Raw genomic sequence first — 19,635 nt, 5'->3', positions numbered from 1 at the left:
AAAAACACTTGACAAACACTTCCCAATACATACCTAACAAGTATTATTGCTTTATAATATATGGGCGCAGCACATTTTCTTAACTTTTATTAATGACTGCACCACCCCTGTTTAATAGTGTGACTAAAAGTACTACAATTACCAGAATGCAAATAACAAAGATCTGTCTGTTCTGCACATGATGCTTAGACATTTAAAACATAGTAATTTTTTAAGGCAATGCTCATTGTAACTTTCAACAGTACTAACATCTTAAACATATACCCTCTGCCAGGTACGTCCATCTGATATATTTTTTTCTATATCATTGTGACACTCTTTTTTTATCAAACTCCCATATACATCTTCATTTCTAATGAACATTTTTTTTTAATAATTAAACAGTTGTGTACATACCAGTGAATTGAGTTTATAGATTATATTGTTCTTGTAGCTCTTTCTGGCTGGTCTTACACTGTAAGGATTTGTAAAAAACTAAGCACAAGAGTGGTACACCACTCTCATATAAAGCAACTATAAAATGGCAACCTCTTCAACTTTTCACTCTGTGATCATGAGAAAGGCAGTAAATGAAATCATGTCTTTCGTTTTAGACTACTGTATCTCCACTTGTGAAGGTTAGCATCTGCTAACCCTTTCTTTCTCTTTCAACAAGAGATTCCTGTCTAAGCTTGTTCGCAATGAGTCCAAACCTATATTTAGCTTCAGTGTTTTATTTAATTTAAATACTGCACAACTATTTATTACATAGTCCTGAGTTGGAAATTAAAGTTTATCATGACCTAAATTCGGTCATAACTCGTCAACTTAAAAAATATATATATATCTCTTTAACACCCTTCCCCCAATACACTGTTAGCTCAGTGAATCTAGCCCCATTGTAACCAGTAGTTCACAAGGTCACAGCACATTCTAGAAGGAACATGCTACTTCCAAATGAGATGCAGCAGTTATGGTTTACTCCACAGATTAGAAAGCATAACCATGTTTGCATTACATTTCTTATTCAAACAACAGCCAATATTAGGGCTTCTTGCTAACGCATCAACAGTACCTAATTTTATTCACTTACATGCTGACTGCATCCAATAAAATATATCTTTGTTTGAAAATCACCTCCATTTTAAGTGCTTTTTATTTGGAAACTACCTCATTCAGTTCCAGCATTGTCCTGACTGCTATTGCTCTTTCACATCAAAATGCTCAGTGTGGATTGTTGGCCACAGCTATGTCTATTGGGGAAAAGAGGCTGCAAGAAATGGAGGTATTGACTGTGACTTGGGTTAGTCAAATGTGGAGATTGCTTGGTTTGGCCACAGAGGGTTAAAGTTTCATCAGTTGCTGTCTTTGGTCCGCAAGTCATGATTGTGTGCTGCGGTGGAAATAACTTAGGCACACTAACTGAGGTAGGGTTAGAAATCCTAATGAAGGATACCCTTACTCAACTGATGATGTTTTTCCCTCACAATGTCTTGGTGTACTCTAATGTATGCCAAAGAGAAACATGGAAGTGGTCTATCCAATTCTGTCCACAAGTTGGAAAAACCATGAAACATGTTAATAAAACTTTTTCTGCATTCCTCTGTGACCATTACATGGGCTCAATCTATAACAAAAACCTGCATTTTGACATGCATGGAATTTGCAGAAGTTATGGAGCTCACTTTACAGATGAAGGCAACAGGGTGTTCCTAAGTAACCTGAAACTCTGCATTCGGTCAAATGTGTAGCTGTCATATACACACAATCAACAAAAAGAGCCACCCTATTATCTGAAATATTGTTAAGTTTTGTTTAATAAAGAAAAAAAAATTAGTTTTGGGGGATCTTTGCGATGACATTGCGATGGCCGCAAACACGTCCCAAAATTGCAAAACAAAAGCAGACATTTAATGGCCAGCACATGCTAAAATAATAGTTAAAACAAATACATTCTAAACATTGCACTGCACAAATTACTATATACATGGTTCTTTTAAAAAAGTGTTTAAATTCATGTTTTTTAATAAGAGTCTTTATAAACCATCTTTAAAACCTATTTTCATTTCTCATGGTATTCAGAGCGTTGCGATGATGTTCTTAACAGCGACGATTGCTCCTATATCATATAATGTAAAACACATATATGCACACATTTTACAGTATTTTACACACTAGAGGTACCATGTTATCCAAAGTCATGTTTTTCCAATAAGTTTCCATAAAAATCATTTTTAAAACCTATTTTCTGTTTTCTGTGACGTCGGGAGCAGCAATGACGCCGGTACAAGCGACGATCAATTCTTTTTCACAGACTGACACCACATGCATGCACACATATTTTTGTGTTTTTGACGCTAGGGGTTTATTACTGTACAGTGCAAACTGATGTTTTTTAATGATTTTCCTCAAAAAGCATTTCTAAAACCAATTTTCTCTTATTGCGGTAACGCCAAGACTCGCAACGATGTTGGTGCCTGCGATCACCGCGGATACATCGTGAACATGCACACCAAGAGCGGGAATTCAATAGTGATGGCGCGCAGAGTTACCTGCTCAATTACCATACTCACCTGGGCCCATAAACATACACACTTTGAACAGGTAAATCCGGCTTTCTACTATTGATCGCCAATCAGGAATTTTTATTTTACTTAGGACCTTTACCCATTGACTTACTAATCCTGGTCACTTGCATTAAGCCCTAAGGGATCAAGGGTGTTAGCATAATAGGTGGAAAAATTAAATTTCATTTACCTTAATAAAATACCACAGACTCAGGAAAAGTTTAAACACTTTATCTAGCCAAGAATAATTCCCTTGTGGCCTAAATTCTTTTACCAATGTAATATAATTCTTACTTTCAAAGCATCATTGAACCTTTAATTTGGGTAACATTGATTTTGTAATACCAAAATTTACAGTATGTAGGGATGAAACTCAAGTAGACATGTGCTTAGGTGCGATATACGAACTTAGCAAAGACATCGCAAGACATTATAGTCTGAGCAATATTATAAAATATTCAGTTGAGATAACACCAGGTTCTATTTCAAAATTAAACACATGCCACTATGCATATTATAAAATCATATGCGAGTGTTAAAAAACAGAGAAGGTTAAAACTCCTCTTAGTAATGGTGCCCGTATGTACATGTGAAATAAGAAGTCAGTAACTCAGTAACTTCTACATATGATTCAGTGTAGTTGTTGTATCTTGTTCTAATCACAAAAGATTTTATTAGATCAACACCAGTACCTGGTTGATATGGAAACGATCTTTAAGCCTACAAGCATAAAATAAAATCCTATGTGAGCAGTGATAAATAAAGAACACAAAACTCCATTTAGAAATGGCGCCCATGTTTACATGTAGAACCTCCCATACGTAAGCTGAAGTGGCACGTGAATGACGATATTTAAATCGACTGAAAGTAAGCTTCCAGTTTTCAAGGTATCGGGAGAAGATGGCATTTTGAGGATGTAAGACAGAAACTCTGGTAAGCACGGTATTAGATACTTAGAGAGACTATGAGACGGCCGCTCAATAGATAAATATGTACCGCCTTCTGCCAAATTTGAGCGGTTGTAGCATTAGGTAGGATAGTTAACCTTTAACGGCAAACTCTCATGTTAGAACAACCATAATATAAGTGCTTTAACAGAGTTAAAAAAACAAACAAGAAAAGAATACAAATACGTTTTTAATACTTCTATGCAGTGTTAGAAGAATATAGCGTTGGTTGGGGGATTATGACGCCAATTTGTAGAAATTCGAACAAATGGTGCCGATAACGTTCGCAAAAGATATTAAAATTGTACTAGGTTACCAAATTGAAGAACTCCTAATATACATAACATGACTCTAAAACCTTGGTTGAATATGTCGTTACAGCCTCAATGTAATACGTACAAAACCAGAAAATCACAAAAATTATGAAAAACTGAGAAAGTATCGTCTCCGAATTTAAGCGTGACATTGAGACAACACTTTTATATGAGGTCAGTTTGTTCATCTCTGAGCATTGAAATTTCTCTTATCAAACCCGGAGGGTATATAGTGAGAATTTGTTTATATTTTTAACAGAGAGTTTCGCGGGAAATGGTGCGTACCTAACAAGGGGAGAAACCAACTAAGAACCATGTTATACACAAGACAGTATTAAGCAAGATTTCCAATAGGTAAGCAGTTTGGAATGTATATACAGGAATTTTAACATCTATGTACATTCAAATTAAAAATACATTTTTAAGATCACTATAGGACGAACTACCTAACCAATCGACGGCTTAAAGTCTGCATAGAGACCATCTCCCTGAATTTTTGCTAGGGTAAGAGTATTTGTTGACAAATAGTTGACACTTTTCGTGCTGGCTGGCATAGAGAGTTAGTGTAAAGATGAGACGGAGGCAGGAGATTGTAGTTTGGGATTTATTCAGGAGAAGAGAGCCGTCCAGCTTGAGGGGAAGACACAGCAGCTGCAACTGCCAAACAGGGAACACTGGGGAGGAATCTTCAGTACATGGAAATCCGATGGGTGACATCACAAGGTGATGAAATGATAGCAATACAGATCACCACACACCTCCCCCCTTTTTAAAAGAAAAAAAAAACAGTCCTGAAAACACAGTAAAACAACAAGGAAAAGCAAATCAGATATATTCACGATATTTGTTAGTCCTAACAGTTGCTCTTGAGCTTTTCCTTAAACCATTACCAATATTTACATTCAAACTTTTCTTTAAGCCATTACCAACATTGACATTCGATGAGGGAGCAGTTGCACGGGAAGGATCTTTAGCAACACGAGAAGTGCTCCACCAATTGCCATTAGACAGTTTGACAGCATTCTTGCGAACTTCAACAACCTGTTGAGAATAAAGACATTTCGAAAAACCTTTCTTAACCGTGACAGGATTCTTAATTCTGACCCAATCGCCAGCATGAATGCTGTGGGAAGACTTTTTTCCTGATTCCACATAGCAAGGCAGTGAACTGGAAGATTTTTTATTAGCACACTCCCATACCTCTTCTAAATCACAGCCCCGGTGGAGACTTTTGATCATCCAAAAGGGGAAAGTTTGGGAGCAAGCTTTTCTTCCTCTCATCAGTTCAAAAGGAGAAAAGCCAGTGGCAACATGGGGAGAAATCCGATAAGACCATATAAGATCTTTTACAGCTTGAAAGATACAGTTATTTGATCTGAAAGCAGCTTGCACACATTCAACAATAACTCTATTAAATCTCTCGGTTTTACCATTGCTCTGGGGATGGTACAACAGAGTTCTGGTATGTTTAATACAACAATTATTCAAGAAAACACCCATTTCCTTAGAAATGAATTGTACCCCGTTGTCAGTGAGAATTTCTTCCGGACAACCCTCCCTCAGGAAGATTCTGCTTAAACAATCAATGACACTCTTAGAGTTGGGAACATTGATAGGTTCAACTTCGACACACCTGGAAAGATGAGCAACAAGGACCAGGAAGTATTTGGAAGTGTTGGGAAGAACATGGAACGGACCTAAAAAGTCCAGACCAATTTTTTGCCAAGCTCTAACAGGAGGGGGAACAACAGAATCACAAACACCTTCCAAGATAAGAACTTTGTCACTGGTGTTGCAACGTGAACAAAGTTTGATAGCTTCCACAATTTGATTGTCCATTTTTGGCCACCAAAAATTCGATCTGACGTTTCTCTTAGTAATGGTGGCTCCTAGATGTCCAGAATGGGCATCAGCAATAATTTTCTCTCTGTAAACAGAAGGGGGAATGAATTTATCACCCCTAACAATTTTGCCATTTTCCAAAGAAAGTTCTGAGTTAATTTTCCAATAAATTTGAAGTTCAGGAGAAAGGGATTTTTCTTTGGGCCAACCTTTTTGTATGAAAGAGGTCATATCCTTGAGAACAGCATCATTTTCAACTGCCTTGATCCAATCACATTCAGCGAAAGAAATGGAATTTTGAGAAATGTTGGCCACAAAACATTCCTCAATCTCAGTTTCCCAATCATTTTCGTCAGGTTCATGTATGGGTAACCTGGACAAACAGTCTGCTCGTTTGTTTTTACCACCAGGGATATAGATAGCTTTGAAGTTGAATTCCAATAATTTAGTGGAAAGTCTGGCCAATCGAGCAGTTGTACGATTGATATTTCTGCCTGACAAAATATCGACAAGAGGTGAGGTCGATGGTCGGTTTGAAGAATGAACGGTCTACCCCATAAGTAAGACTTGAATTTCTCAACACTCCAAGCGCAAGCTAGTAGTTCCTTCTCTATGACAGAATATTTCCTTTCGACAGGACGGAGAGTCCTGGAAGCAAATCCGACGGTAAATTCTTTACCATAGGCCAATTGTGGAAAGGGGCGACCATTCGGTCCCCCCGAACGTATGGTGGAGTACCACGATCCCCCCGGGAAGCCATCTTGGGCGGGAGGCGAGTCTCAGCTGGTATGCCCGAAGCGGCGTAGCCGGGGCGCGCCTTTTTCCCGCCCTAGAGTGGGTTGTCCTAGACACTGACACGGCCGGCCACGCCCTCGGAGGCAGGCGGGGGCGGGTTTACGCCCGCCCTGAAGACGGATAAAAGGAGCAAGAAGCCAAGGAAGCATCCTCTTGTTCCTGTGCTCTGAAGCTGCACCTCCCCGCTGCACGTGAGCTCGAGACAGAACGAAGAGCCAATTTTGAGCTTTGTAATCTTTCCTTTTGTCTTACAGATATTCCGTCTGAGAATGCCCAAGAAAGTCCGGAAGCGGGTCAGTACGGATCAGATGCTTCGCATGCTCATGAAAGAGGTAGCCGATTTGAAGAAGCAGATGGCGGCTAAGGACGGGGAGGGAGGACCGAAACGGCCTTTGCCGGGAGCAGTCCCCGGGGGAAGAGGCAAGAGGTCCAGAAGGGGGGCACTCGGGGGGGAAACCCCGATTCCCGATACCCCACTGGAGGAGCCAACCCCGGTGCCGAAAGGAGGGAATTCGATCCCCGTGGTGGTCACCCCCGTGAACGGGGAGGATATGCCTCCCGAGTTAGCGGCGCAATTGGCAGCGTGGTTGGGAAAAGATAGCGAGGGCACCACGGCTGACGACGCCCGCGCAGTAATGAAGCAACTGCGGGAATCTAGGGAGGCTGCGAAGGCACCATCTTCGGTTAACGCATCAGGCCCAGGTCCGGTGGCAGATGCAGCGTCTGGTTCAGGTAAGCGACCATTGCCGATTGCGGGGGAGGGGTCTGTACCTTCACGAAGGGAAAAGGTGGCTCAGCATGTTCCACTGGAAGTTAAGGAAAAGATTTGGGCGAATAAGTATGTGAACATTTTTTCTTTGCTGACCGATCATTACGAGATGGAGCACGTAAAGAGCCAAAAGGAGCTCATGCATCCGAGTGTTTTGCGCACAAAAATGGCCGCCTTTAAGGTTGACGAAAACATTGGTACTTGGGGCAGAGCGTGGGGCATTTTTACCTCCATCATGGGCGAGCGCAGGCCCGAGTTATTGACCGAGTTGCCAATTTATCAATCACGTATCATGGAGTATTCCGTAGCATATGGGGGCAATCAGTGGTTCTGCTATGACAATCTTTTCAGAAAAGCTAAGGAACACGACCCTATTTTGACTTGGGATTGTTACGACTCCGTGTCATGGCAAAAAATGGAGAGTACAGGAATGTTGAAGGTACCATTGTTAGGGAGTAGCGGGGGGGAATCTTCCCGCCAGAACTCTGGGACACCCTTTCGGACGGGTGCAGGTAACGAGTACCACTCGAAGCCGAGTGGCAACACAGGTAAAAGGGGGATCTGTTGGAATTTTAACAGAGGGAAATGTACGAGGCCCCAGGGGTCATGCAAATTCAGACATGAGTGTGGGGGGTGTGGGCAGCCATCCCATCCTGAGTCCATGTGCAGAGCCAAAACGGGTGATAACGGTGGCAAGGGAGGCGCCAAACAGGTCTGATATAGGCCGAGGGGCGCCTTTACCTACCCCGATTGATACCATGGCAATGATTCCTTGGCTCAACGAATACCCGGATCATGCTTCCGCTGGGGTGTTGCGAAACGGGTTTTCATATGGTTTCCGCATCCCAGTGGGGGATTTTCAGGGTGTAGCAAATTGTAAGAATCAACTGTCGGTCTTGCAGCACACGGCGGTGGTACAGGTAAAGATTGGGAAGGAGGTGACTCGAGGTCGCGTCGCCGGTCCATTCGATTTGCCACCGGTTGCTAACTTTGTTTGTTCCCCTCTAGGTGTGGTCCCCAAGAAGGACCCGGGTGAGTTTCGGCTGATACATAACTTATCAGCCCCACGTGGTCTTTCAGTGAATGACACGATAGACCCGGAAGTGTGTTCGGTGTGGTACGCATCTTTCGATGAGGCCGTCGCCATGTTGAATCGCCTGGGGCCCGGGACGCTGATGGCAAAATCGGACATCGAGTCAGCGTTCCGGTTGCTCCCGGTACACCCAGACGATCAGCGTCTCCTTGGTTTTCAGTTTCAAGGTCGCTATTACATGGATAGATGTATGCCAATGGGGTGCTCGATTTCCTGTACCTATTTCGAGAAGTTCAGTTGTTTTCTGCAATGGGTATTCACAAGGAAGACAGGTTTTCAACATGTTATGCACTATCTCGATGACTTTCTGTTTTTGGGGGCAGCCGGGGATCCAGAGTGTGGGCAGGCTTTGCATGAATTTCGTGTCTTAATGAACCAATTCGGTGTGCCATTGGCACCAGGTAAGACTGTGGGGCCCTCGACCTTGCTCGAGTTTCTGGGGATCGAGCTCGACTCGGTAGAAGGTTGTTTTCGATTACCCAAGGAAAAAGTGTTAACATTCAGGTTATCCCTTGAGATATGTATTCGTGCAACAAAAGTAAACCTGCATCAATTGCAACAGGTGGTGGGTCAGTTGAATTTTGCACTGAGAGTGATGCCAATGGCGCGCCCCTTTTCCCGCTCGATTGCACAAGCCATGGTCAGCCTGAAGGAAGGCCATCATCGCACGAGGCTCTCGGCAGAGGTTCGCCAGGACATGCGCATTTGGTTGGCATTCCTGGCGGATTTCAATGGTCGAGTTGTCTGGAACAGGCCGGCAGTGTCCTCCGAGGAGCTGGGGCTGTGGACAGATTCGGCGGGGAGTATAGGTTTTGGTGCCATATTTGGTGCACAATGGTCGGCTCAAAAATGGCCGTCATGGTGGCACGAGTGCGGGTTGACAAGTAACATTGCTTTTCTCGAACTTTTTCCTATTTTGGTGGCACTAAAAACTTGGCCCGAGGGGTTCCGTGATCACTCTGTGGTGTTCTGGTCTGATAACATGACCGTGGTTGAGTGTATCAATAGTCAGGCAGCACGATGCAAATTGATTCTGAGACTGCTCAAGGAAATTGTGTTGTTATGCATGCAACTGAATGTACTGTTTAGGGCGAGACATGTGCCGGGGGTGATGAACCAAGCGGCTGATGCGCTTTCTCGTTTCCGTATGCAGGCCTTCTGGGGTTTTCTGCCCACAGCGGACCCGGTGGCGGCACCCTTTCCCGAAGCTCTCTGGTCTCTCGGTGCCCCGAACTACAAAACCTCGTGGGAGAGAGTTTAGCACCCAGGACGAGGAAGGCATATGAAGGGGCGTTCCGTTCCTATTGGGCCTTTTTGGGTACTGCTAGGGGGGAACTTTGGGGTCAGGAAGAGTCTGTAGTGAAATTTCTGCTCTCTTTACATCAGGCAGGCAAATCAGTAGCTACGGCCCAGAGGCATCGGGCCGCCATTTCCTTTATGGCAAAGGCTCATGGGATCCAGGACCCGACAGCGTCTTTCGTTGTGCAGAAAGCGCTACGTGGGTGGCAACGCCTTGAGGGTCGCAGGGTAGATGAGAGGCACCCGATAGGTCTGGATAGGCTGACCCTGTTATGGTCCGTACTCCCGGCAACATGTTCATCCCAGTACGAAGCAGTGTTGTTCCAAGCCGCATTTGCACTAGCATTCCATGGGGCTATGCGGGTAAGCGAATTAGTGGTGAAGAACAAGCGGGATACGATGGGGGGACTGTGCCGGGAGCACATTCAGGTCAGGGGGGAGACGATGACGGTCTCGTTTGTTAGGTCCAAATCCGATCAGGGTGCAATCGGGGACTGCGTAATCATTCAGAGGATCCCCGGTTCTTCCATGTGCCCTGTGGTGTGCGTAGAGCAATATTTAGCGCAGAGGGTGGCGGCATGGGGGGGGACCTTGTTGCGACACGCTGATGCCACCCCACTGACGAGGTTTCAGTTCCAGAGGGTGCTTGCGATGTCAATTTCGGCCGCGGGCTTGAACCCCGGCAAGTTCGGGACCCATTCCTTTCGGATAGGGGCTGCTACGGAGGCTACAGCCAAGGGTCTGAGTGTAGAGGAAGTAAAACGTGTGGGGCGTTGGTCCTCGAACTGTTATAAAAGGTATGTGCGGTTGCACATGTTGTGAAGCTGTAATGATATACTCACGCTTCTTGTTTTTGTTTGGTTTTTAGTTGCGCAAGCTTACGAAGCGGGGCGGACTGTGCAGTCGACCCGGCACCTGGGAACCAGCGGTCAGAAATCACCGACTGCGAAAAAGGAGGTGTGGGTCGTGGGCCACTCATACGTGAGGCGTGCCGCGGACGTATTCAATGCAGGTGATATGTTTCACGTGGCTGGGGAATACGGGTACAGGGTGTCCTTCTACGGAAAGGGCGGGCTCTGTATTGACCAGTTTCAATCCTTTTTCGAGGGTTTATTAGGGCGGACAAGGTCACCGCCGTCTATAATCATAGTCCATCTTGGGGGCAACGATTTGGTGGCAACTGGTAGACGACTTCTTCTTGAGGCAATGCTTTCCACAGTAAGTTGGTTGGCTAGAAGAGTTCCAGGGTGCACAATTGCATGGTCCCATATGATCCCACGGAAAGTGTGGCGGGGGGCTATTTCGGTTTCTGCTCTGAATCATTCAGTAAGGAAAATAAATAACAAAGTGAGTAGACTGTTTCGTTCAAGTACACTGCATTCTGTTTCGCATGGTTGTATCAAAGGGGACAGTATGTATTTGGGGGACGGGGTTCATTTGTCCCGGGTGGGGAATGAGTTACTCATAGGAGACCTCTTAGCTTGGTTGAAGGGTTTGAAACATGACCTTTAGGCAGGAGTGGGGAGTCCGGATAGCCGGTCAACTATCCGGCCTGTGGCGGTAAGGTCATGATCGGTGAGCAGTAATTGGAAGATCCCTATGGGGGGGCGTCACCCATTACGGATGGGAGCGCTCGGGGGAGGTGGCCATTGGCCCCTCAACGGGGATGCGGTCCCGTCTAAGGATAGGCCGCCGGAAGGAAAGGAAAGGTGGTCAAGGCCCCTTCCTGGATAGGAGGGGCTATGGGCCCTCCTGGGGAATTTCCCGGGGCCAGGACATCTGCGACGGCAGATGGGTAAGTTGTGTGGGGTGCGGGAGGGGGTTTACGCTACCTTTTAGACACCTCACACGAGTCCTCGTACGACCGTTAAATGGCGTCGAGTTCATTGGGGCCCCCGTCAATTCCAAGGGAAATTGGTAGATGCACTTGAGGTACGCCTCTGTGCGGTCGCTCCCCTCACAAGTGAGGGTGGTATTTCTGGTTTAGGGATCTGACACCGGTTACGACCTTGCCGTTGGCCCTTAACGTTAGGATGTACAATTTCAAGTCAAATGTTTTGTAGGATGTTAGTTCGGCTAGGAGAACCTTTGTATTAGAGATCTGTTAAGGTTAGCCAAACATCGTAATGTGGAAATGAAATTGTACTTAATATGAAACTGTTATTTTAATGTTTTAATTTTGTTTCATATTTTAATAAATACGGCCGGGAAGGGTAACTCCCTTCCCGCCTTCCAAAAAGTTCAAAAACTGTTTCCGGTTTCCCAATTCTTGGGGATTGTGTTGAGAGGGGGTGGCGGGTATCTCAGCCATATAAAAAGGGGCGACCATTCGGTCCCCCCGAACGTATGGTGGAGTACCACGATCCCCCCGGGAAGCCATCTTGGGCGGGAGGCGAGTCTCGGCTGGTATGCCCGAAGTGGCGTAGCCGGGGCGCGCCTTTTTCCCGCCCTAGAGTGGGTTGTCCTAGACACTGACACGGCCGGCCACGCCCTCGAAGGCAGGCGGGGGCGGGTTTACTTTACGCCCGCCCTGAAGACGGATAAAAGGAGCAAGAAGCCAAGGAAGCATCCTCTTGTTCCTGTGCTCTGAAGCTGCACCTCCCCGCTGCACGTGAGCTCGAGACGGAACGAAGAGCCAATTTTGACCCACCCACCAGCCCCTGAGGACAGCTAGTTGTTTTTGAATAAAGTTTGATGTGGTAATTCTGTTTCTTGCAGGTTGTGAGGATCGTCGTGAAATTTTGAATATGCAATAAAGAATGGTTATTTTCAGTATGTTTTGCAAATAAAGTAATTTTGCACTAGTGTTGATCAGTATTCATGCTTGTAATAAGTTATGTTTGTTTAGTAAATTAGGTAGAATTGTCGTATTTATTTTGGTCGGGCGGTAAGGTCATGATCGGTGAGCAGTAATTGGAAGATCCCTATGGGGGGGCGTCACCCATTACGGATGGGAGCGCTCGGGGGAGGTGGCCATTGGCCCCTCAACGGGGAGGTGGTCCCGTCTAAGGATAGGCCGGCGGAAGGAAAGGAAAGGTGGTCAAGGCCCCTTCCTGGATAGGAGGGGCTACGGGCCCTCCTGGGGAATTTCACGGGGCCAGGACATCTGCGACGGCAGATGGGTAAGTTGTGTGGGGTGCGGGAGGGGGTTTACGCTACCTTTTAGACACCTCACACGAGTCCTCGTACGACCGTTAAATGGCATCGAGTTCATTGGGGCCCCCGTCAAGTCCAAGGGAAATTGGTAGATGCACTTGAGGTACGCCTCTGTGCGGTCGCTCCCCTCACAAGTGAGGGTGGTATTTCTGGTTTAGGGATCTGACACCGGTTACGACCTTGCCGTTGGCCCTTAACGTTAGGATGTACAATTTCAAGTCAAATGTTTTGTAGGATGTTAGTTCGGCTAGGAGAACCTTTGTATTAGAGATCTGTTAAGGTTAGCCAAACATCGTAATGTGGAAATGAAATTGTACATAATATGAAACTGTTATTTTAATGTTTTAATTTTGTTTCATATTTTAATAAATACGGCCGGGAAGGGTAACTCCCTTCCCGCCTTCCAAAAAGTTCAAAAACTGTTTCCGGTTTCCCAATTCTTGGGGATTGTGTTGAGAGGGGGTGGCGGGTATCTCAGCCATATGAGAGAACAGCTCCTAAGCCATATTCACAAGCATCGACAGTGACAACAGTTTCTCTATTACCATTAAAAGGCTGAAGAGCAGGAGCGTTAGTAATGTGCTCCTTAATGAGCTGAAAGCCCTTTTCACACTCATCAGACCAGCTGAAGGTGGCACCCTTTTTTAGTAAAAGTCTAAAACATTCAGTGGTCTTGGCATAGTCTCTCATGAATTTTGAATAAAACTCACAAAGACCAAGAAAGGACAAAAGTTGTTCTTTGTTGGAAGGAGCAGGAGCTTCGATGATACTTTTGACTAGACCTGATCTGGGCTTGATGCCACTCTCAGAAATGGTATGACCAAGATATTCTACTTCTCTGGTTTTGAAAACACACTTACTCATCTGTAGAGTTACACCTCTTTGCTCCAGAATGTTAAAAACTTGGTCAATGACTTTGTCATGTTCGCTCTCAGTTTGAGTAAATATAAGAATATCATCTTGAAAGACGACTACATTAGAGAGTTCCTCAAACATTTCGGACATGATACGCTGGAAAACAGCGGCGGCAGAAGCCAACCCAAAAGGAAGGCGACGAAATTGGAATACACCATCTGGTGTTACAAAAGCGGTGAGGTGTCGAGAGAGAGGATGTAATTCAATCTGGTGGTAAGCCGCCTTTAAATCAAGTTTGGAAAACCAGGTAGATGATCCTACCTTTGCTATCAAATCCTCAATACGAGGAAGGGGAAAGCCATCAACCCAGATAGCCTCATTAAGACTGCGTAAATCCACACACATCCTAAGGTCACCGGACCTTTTCCTGGCAAGTACAATGGGGGAAAGCCATAATGTTGATTCTACTTTTTCAATAATTTCTTGTTCGCATAATGATTTTAGGTGTTTAGACAAATCCTCTCTAATACTGAGTGGGACATTTCTGAGTTTATGTTTGACTGGGGTAATGCAATCTTTGACTTTAATAAAATGTTGGAAATTAGTGATCTTACCAAGGCGATCTTCAAAGACTTTCTTATATTTGTGCTCCCACAATTTGCCATTCAAAATGTTGCATACAGGGATAGAAGATGAAGACGTAGAACAAGGAAGGTTGCACCCTTCAATAAATACAGGGTTGGGTAAACCAGGTTTAATGGTAACACCAAATTCTGCCTGATGTATGAGACCTAGGACATTGATGCCTCGCTTGGCAACATAAACCTTCCCTTTAATAGATTTGCCAAAGATGGAAATTTCAGCCCAGAAATAACCTAAAATGTTAATTTTGCTTCCTTCAAAGGCCACAGTGAGAACATCAGGAGGAAGTAAAAACTTATCTTGCCAGAAATGAGAATATTTTCGTGGGAAACAATAGTGATGCGAGCACCGGTGTCTACAAGTAGTTGGATATGATGTTTTTCAATGATAGTGTCAACTTCAGGATCAGGATAAAGAAAAGTGCGACTGACATTGTCATTGTCTTTCACAACAACAACATACTCCTGATTAGTTACATCACATTCTGAATATTCAGTTGAATGCAGAAGAGAATTTAAATCAAGAGAGGAATCATTCTCATTCATGACACAACGGAATCTTCAGTACATGGAAATCCGATGGGTGACATCACAAGGTGATGAAATGATAGCAACACAGATCACCACAGTTAGTTTTTTGGATTTTTTCAGAATCTAACTGTGCGACTTTTAAAATTGATTCTAGTCCTCTTCTGCTTATGTCAAACCTCTCTCTTGCTTCTCTTATTCTCTCCCTTAATTATAAAGTTTGAGAGCTTACCATCTTTTGTATGACAATGTTGAGTCTCCCTAAAATTAGAATGCCTGGGGAAGTACTTAATATTAATGTAATCACCTAGCTTGGTCAGTGTTGGTTTATGATAATAGCAAAGCAATGATAGAAAAAACAAATGAGTAATGAAATGTGTTATGTAAAAATTGTTGGTTCTTCATAAAGTGATAAATTATGTTTTCTAAAGTCATAATGTAACTGTCTGTTTTTTTCAAATAATGATGGCATAGATACATTGTATTCTATTTGTAATTACAGATATTCATACAGAGTCCACAAACTGTTGTGATGAGCTTTGTTCTTTCAAAGGTCCTGAGGAAGGTGGTCCGAGCCCACCGAAACGCGTCGACCTAGCGTGACAGTTCACAAAAAGACCTGTGACTCCTTAGACACAGAATAAAGAGTGCATCTTGAGTGAATGATAGTGGATTTATGGTGAATTTGTGAGAGTGGTTTAGACATGTTCTCTGTATGGTATTTTGTGTATTTTTTTTATTGTTCACATATGCACTGTTAATTATATATTTGTGCTGATTTAAATTTTTATGAGATATGAATATAATGAATTTAGATATGGAAAAAAGTATATAAAAAATAAGTTTGCAAAAAAAGTAAAAGAAGAATAAATAAAAAGGTACAACTATTTAATAAACAAACGTATTTGCCATGCTTTGAAGGACCCTTTTGAAAGTAAGAATTATATGACATTGGTAAAAGAATTCAGGCCACGAGGGAATTATTCTTTGCTATGATACTGTGTTCCTCTCTTTTCCCTGGCCCAAAGTACTCTAAGAGAGGGTCCCATATATATGCTGATAAACACTTTATCTATTCAAATTCGTAAATGTCACAGTCCATACAAGCGAGGTGAAAGCCTTTTCAATTAGAAAAATAATGATCAAGGAAATGATATGTAGAAATATCACAAAACTTCTTTTAGGCATTGAAACTTAGGGAAGGGAGAAAAAGGGAAACATATGATGACATACCCACATAGATTTATATTTACCTAGAATGGTGTGAAGACCCGGGCCACGGGCTGGGATAAAGGATAGGACTCCCAGATAGTTTACGTGCCAACTGTGTCCCAGTGGAAAGTGGAAAGTGGAAAGTGCGTGCGCACTCTGAGTGCGTTGAGTAAGGTTGGCCTACCCTTCCATAGGAATGCATGGGGAATGTCTGTGTCCCTGGTAGTTCCTGATGCGTGAGGTGTGCAGGCTCGAGTTTGGTATGTGTGGGCTCGGGTGATTAAATGCTGCGCAATGATGTGTCCGGTGTAAATTTGTCTAGTGTGGAAGTGCCACTTCTAGACATGGATGTGCGTGTGCAGTGAGTGTGCTGGCACGTAATTGGCTGGAGATGGCTGATGAGCCTGGCTCCAGGAGTCTGGATGGGTCTGCCCCGGTGGTGAGTGTTGAGATTAGCATGAGTGATGTGAGGGAGGGGTACACCTGGGACCTGAATAGGGCTGGGCTTTCCCCACAAAATGCTGGCTCTACCCCCTGTGGTGCGACTGATGACCCTAGCCTCCCTAGTGAATAGGAACGGTGGCTGATCACATCAAGAGTGCTCCAAAACCAGCTGCAACTGGTTTCTCCCCCACCCTGCACCCAAGACAAAGATTTTCTCTGTATAAAAGGGGCTGTGTCCCCTTACAAGCTGTTCTCTTCCTGATCCAAGCTGAGGGGGGGCTGCTGCTGCTGCTGGGCGCCAGAAGGACCGCCACTGGGGATTGCCTCCCTGCCTAGGAGGACCCTGTGAGCTGGGTCTTTGCCCAGACTTGCCCCCCACCCCCTGAAGGAGTTTGGGAAGGACTCTGGGGGCACTAGCGCCTGAGGAGCGCTTTAGTTGAACTTTGTGGGAGCCTCCAGTGCCTGGAAGCACTGGATGTACCCCTAGCGCTCAGAGTGCTTTATTTTCACTTTTGCAGCTGTCCACGCCGCATATTGCCATGTCTTTTTGCCCTTGTGTGAACCCTGACGGGTGCCCACCCCGCCAGGGACCTGGTGCTGATTTGTGCCACTTCATGGGAGTCCACCCCGTGGTATTTAATCCCTTAATCCTGGGTGCCTACCCCGGATATTGCCCAGAAGAAGTCACCACCGCTGGCCCGGGAGATTTCGAGCCGAAGGCTGCGCCCACCCCCTTCATGCTGAGATTGGTCCCTGGGCCGCTAGGACTCCCGTATCATCATACCTGAGCCGCGCAGGGATTGGATCAGCCTCAAGGGCTTCCCCGTGCGCACCCAGGAAGCCGGACGAGATCCGGACAAGCAGGAAGCAGACGGGAGCCTTCCCTGTGCTCCTGCACCGGAAAAGGAAAACCAGCGTCTTCCCCCCCCACCCGGGGCTCCCAAGAACGAGGGAGAAGCCCCGGAGAGTGAAGGAGGATTGCGAAAAGACCGCCCCGTGGGGGAGGAGCTCTCGCAGCCGCTGCCAGTGAGGACCCAGAGAGTCAACGTCCCCCGCCGGCTCAAAGGAGCAGACCGGTGAGTGCGGGGGCAGTCCTATTCGCATTGAGCGCCCACTGTAGTAGGGGCCATAGTCTTTCCGAGTCCTTAGAGGGGGGACTCCCACGATCCCGGCGTTGTTTTCTGTCAGAGTCCCCCAGTGAGGGACTCCAACGAGTGGGGGCAGTTTCGTTTTACTCCAGCTCCGGGGGCCTATTTGTTTTATGAGCCTGAGAGGCTCAAGGCGCCACAGTTGTGTTTAGAGCCCAGAGAGGCTCAGGGGGCCCCTTTCCTGTCTGGTAGAGCGGCCCCAGAACTGCCAAGCCATGCCTTCCCTGGACCGGAAACAAGCTTCCGAGTACCGGTTTCTGGCATTTCAGCCGTCTTCAGCCCTGCTTGCTTGAATCCAGTGGCAAAGTGAGCAAGGGACTCACGTCTGAGCATACCCTGCCAACTTATGGCGAACAAAGCGGTACAAAAAGGGGTGGTGATGGACAGAGCATCTGAACCAATCAAACACTCACACCCAAACAACAGATCTGGGTTTAATCCAACACCGTTCTTTAGCCCACTCTGCCACCCCAGTTCAGACATGGCCATATGCAAATCAGTCTGACCCTGTGCCTCATGGGAAAAGTCCAGCCCGAACTGCCAAGCCATGCCTTCCCTGGACCGGAAACAAGCTTCCGAGGACTGGTTTCTGGCATTTCAGCCGTCTTCAGCCCGCCTTGCTTGAATCAAGTGGCAAAGTGAGCAAGGGACTCACGTCTGAACATACCCTGCCAACTTATGGCGAACACAGCGCTACAAAAGGGGGTGGTGATGGACGGAGCATCTGAATCAATCAAACACTCACACCCAGTCAACAGATCTGGGTTTAATCCAACACCGCTCTTTAGCCCACTCTACCAACCCAGTTCAGACATGGCCACATGCAAATCAGTCTGACCCTGTGCCTCATGGGAACAGTCCAGCCCGAACTGCCAAGCCATGCCTTCCCTGGACCGTAAAAAAGCTTCTGAGGACCGGTTTCTGGCATTTTAGCCGTCTTCAGCCCGGCTTGCTTGAATCCAGTGGCAAAGTGAGCAAGGGCCTCACGTCTGAGCATACCCTGCCAACTTATGGCGAACAAAGCGGTACAAAAGGGGGTGGCGATGGACGGAGCATCTGAACCAATCAAACACTGACACCCAGTCAACAGATCTGGGTTTAATACAACACCGTTCTTTAGCCCACTCTGCCACCCCAGTTCAGACATGGCCATATGAAAATCAGTCTGAGCCTGTGCCTCATGGGAAAAGTCCAGCCCGAACGGCCAAGCCATGCCTTCCCTGGACCGGAAAAAAGCTTCCGAGGACCGGTTTCTGGCATTTCAGCCGTCTTCGGCCCGGCTTGCTTGAATTCAGTGGCAAAGTGAGCAAGGGACTCATGTCTGAGCATACCCTGCCAACTTATGGTGAACAAAGCGGTCTCTTGACACAATCAGGGACAAATAAGTGTAATGTGCAATAATGATTTTTTAACACAACCACATAATCTACATTTTTGTGATTGCCAATTTGGTACCCATCTTGGAGTCCCATCCTTTGTTGGATAGCAGCTAAATATTCATATAAGGAATCTATCCGTTAAAACCAGTTTTAAATGAGAGATTAAATAAGCTTGGTACTCAGATTTATTGTATGAGTTAATACTAGACAAAGCATGCTTTTTTTTACAATCACCTCCTGATCCAATAAAAGTGATACAAAATTAGTTGATTGATTTAAAATCTCATTTTAATCCAGGTGATCAAAGGATGGGGACTTAAAAGTGTTCACACTCTCTGTTAAATATAATCTCCAAGCACTGGCATACGCTTTCTTATATATTTCTTGCCAGCACAAATATGCAAGACAGTCAGGGTCCCATAGATAAAGCAAAAATGAGCATTTTAGAAAAGCAGATTTACTCACCAGAGTTTAGTTTAACAAATCAAACTCTAATCTAACAGTAGCATGTCCAACATTTCTCAGAACCCTAAACATTGATTTAAAATTTTTTATTTGTAGTTTGTCAAGAAGTTTACTATTTTTACCCCAAAAGATTATTGTCCCAAAGTGAGCGAGGGAATCAGTTTCACCTTCATTACCTTCTGTAAAAACTCATAACTTGGGC

This window comes from Lissotriton vulgaris, chromosome 3_1 (genome assembly GCF_964263255.1).
Source record: "Lissotriton vulgaris chromosome 3_1, aLisVul1.2, whole genome shotgun sequence".
NCBI lineage: Eukaryota > Metazoa > Chordata > Amphibia > Caudata > Salamandridae > Lissotriton > Lissotriton vulgaris.
Note: the sequence above shows the minus strand (reverse complement) of the source record.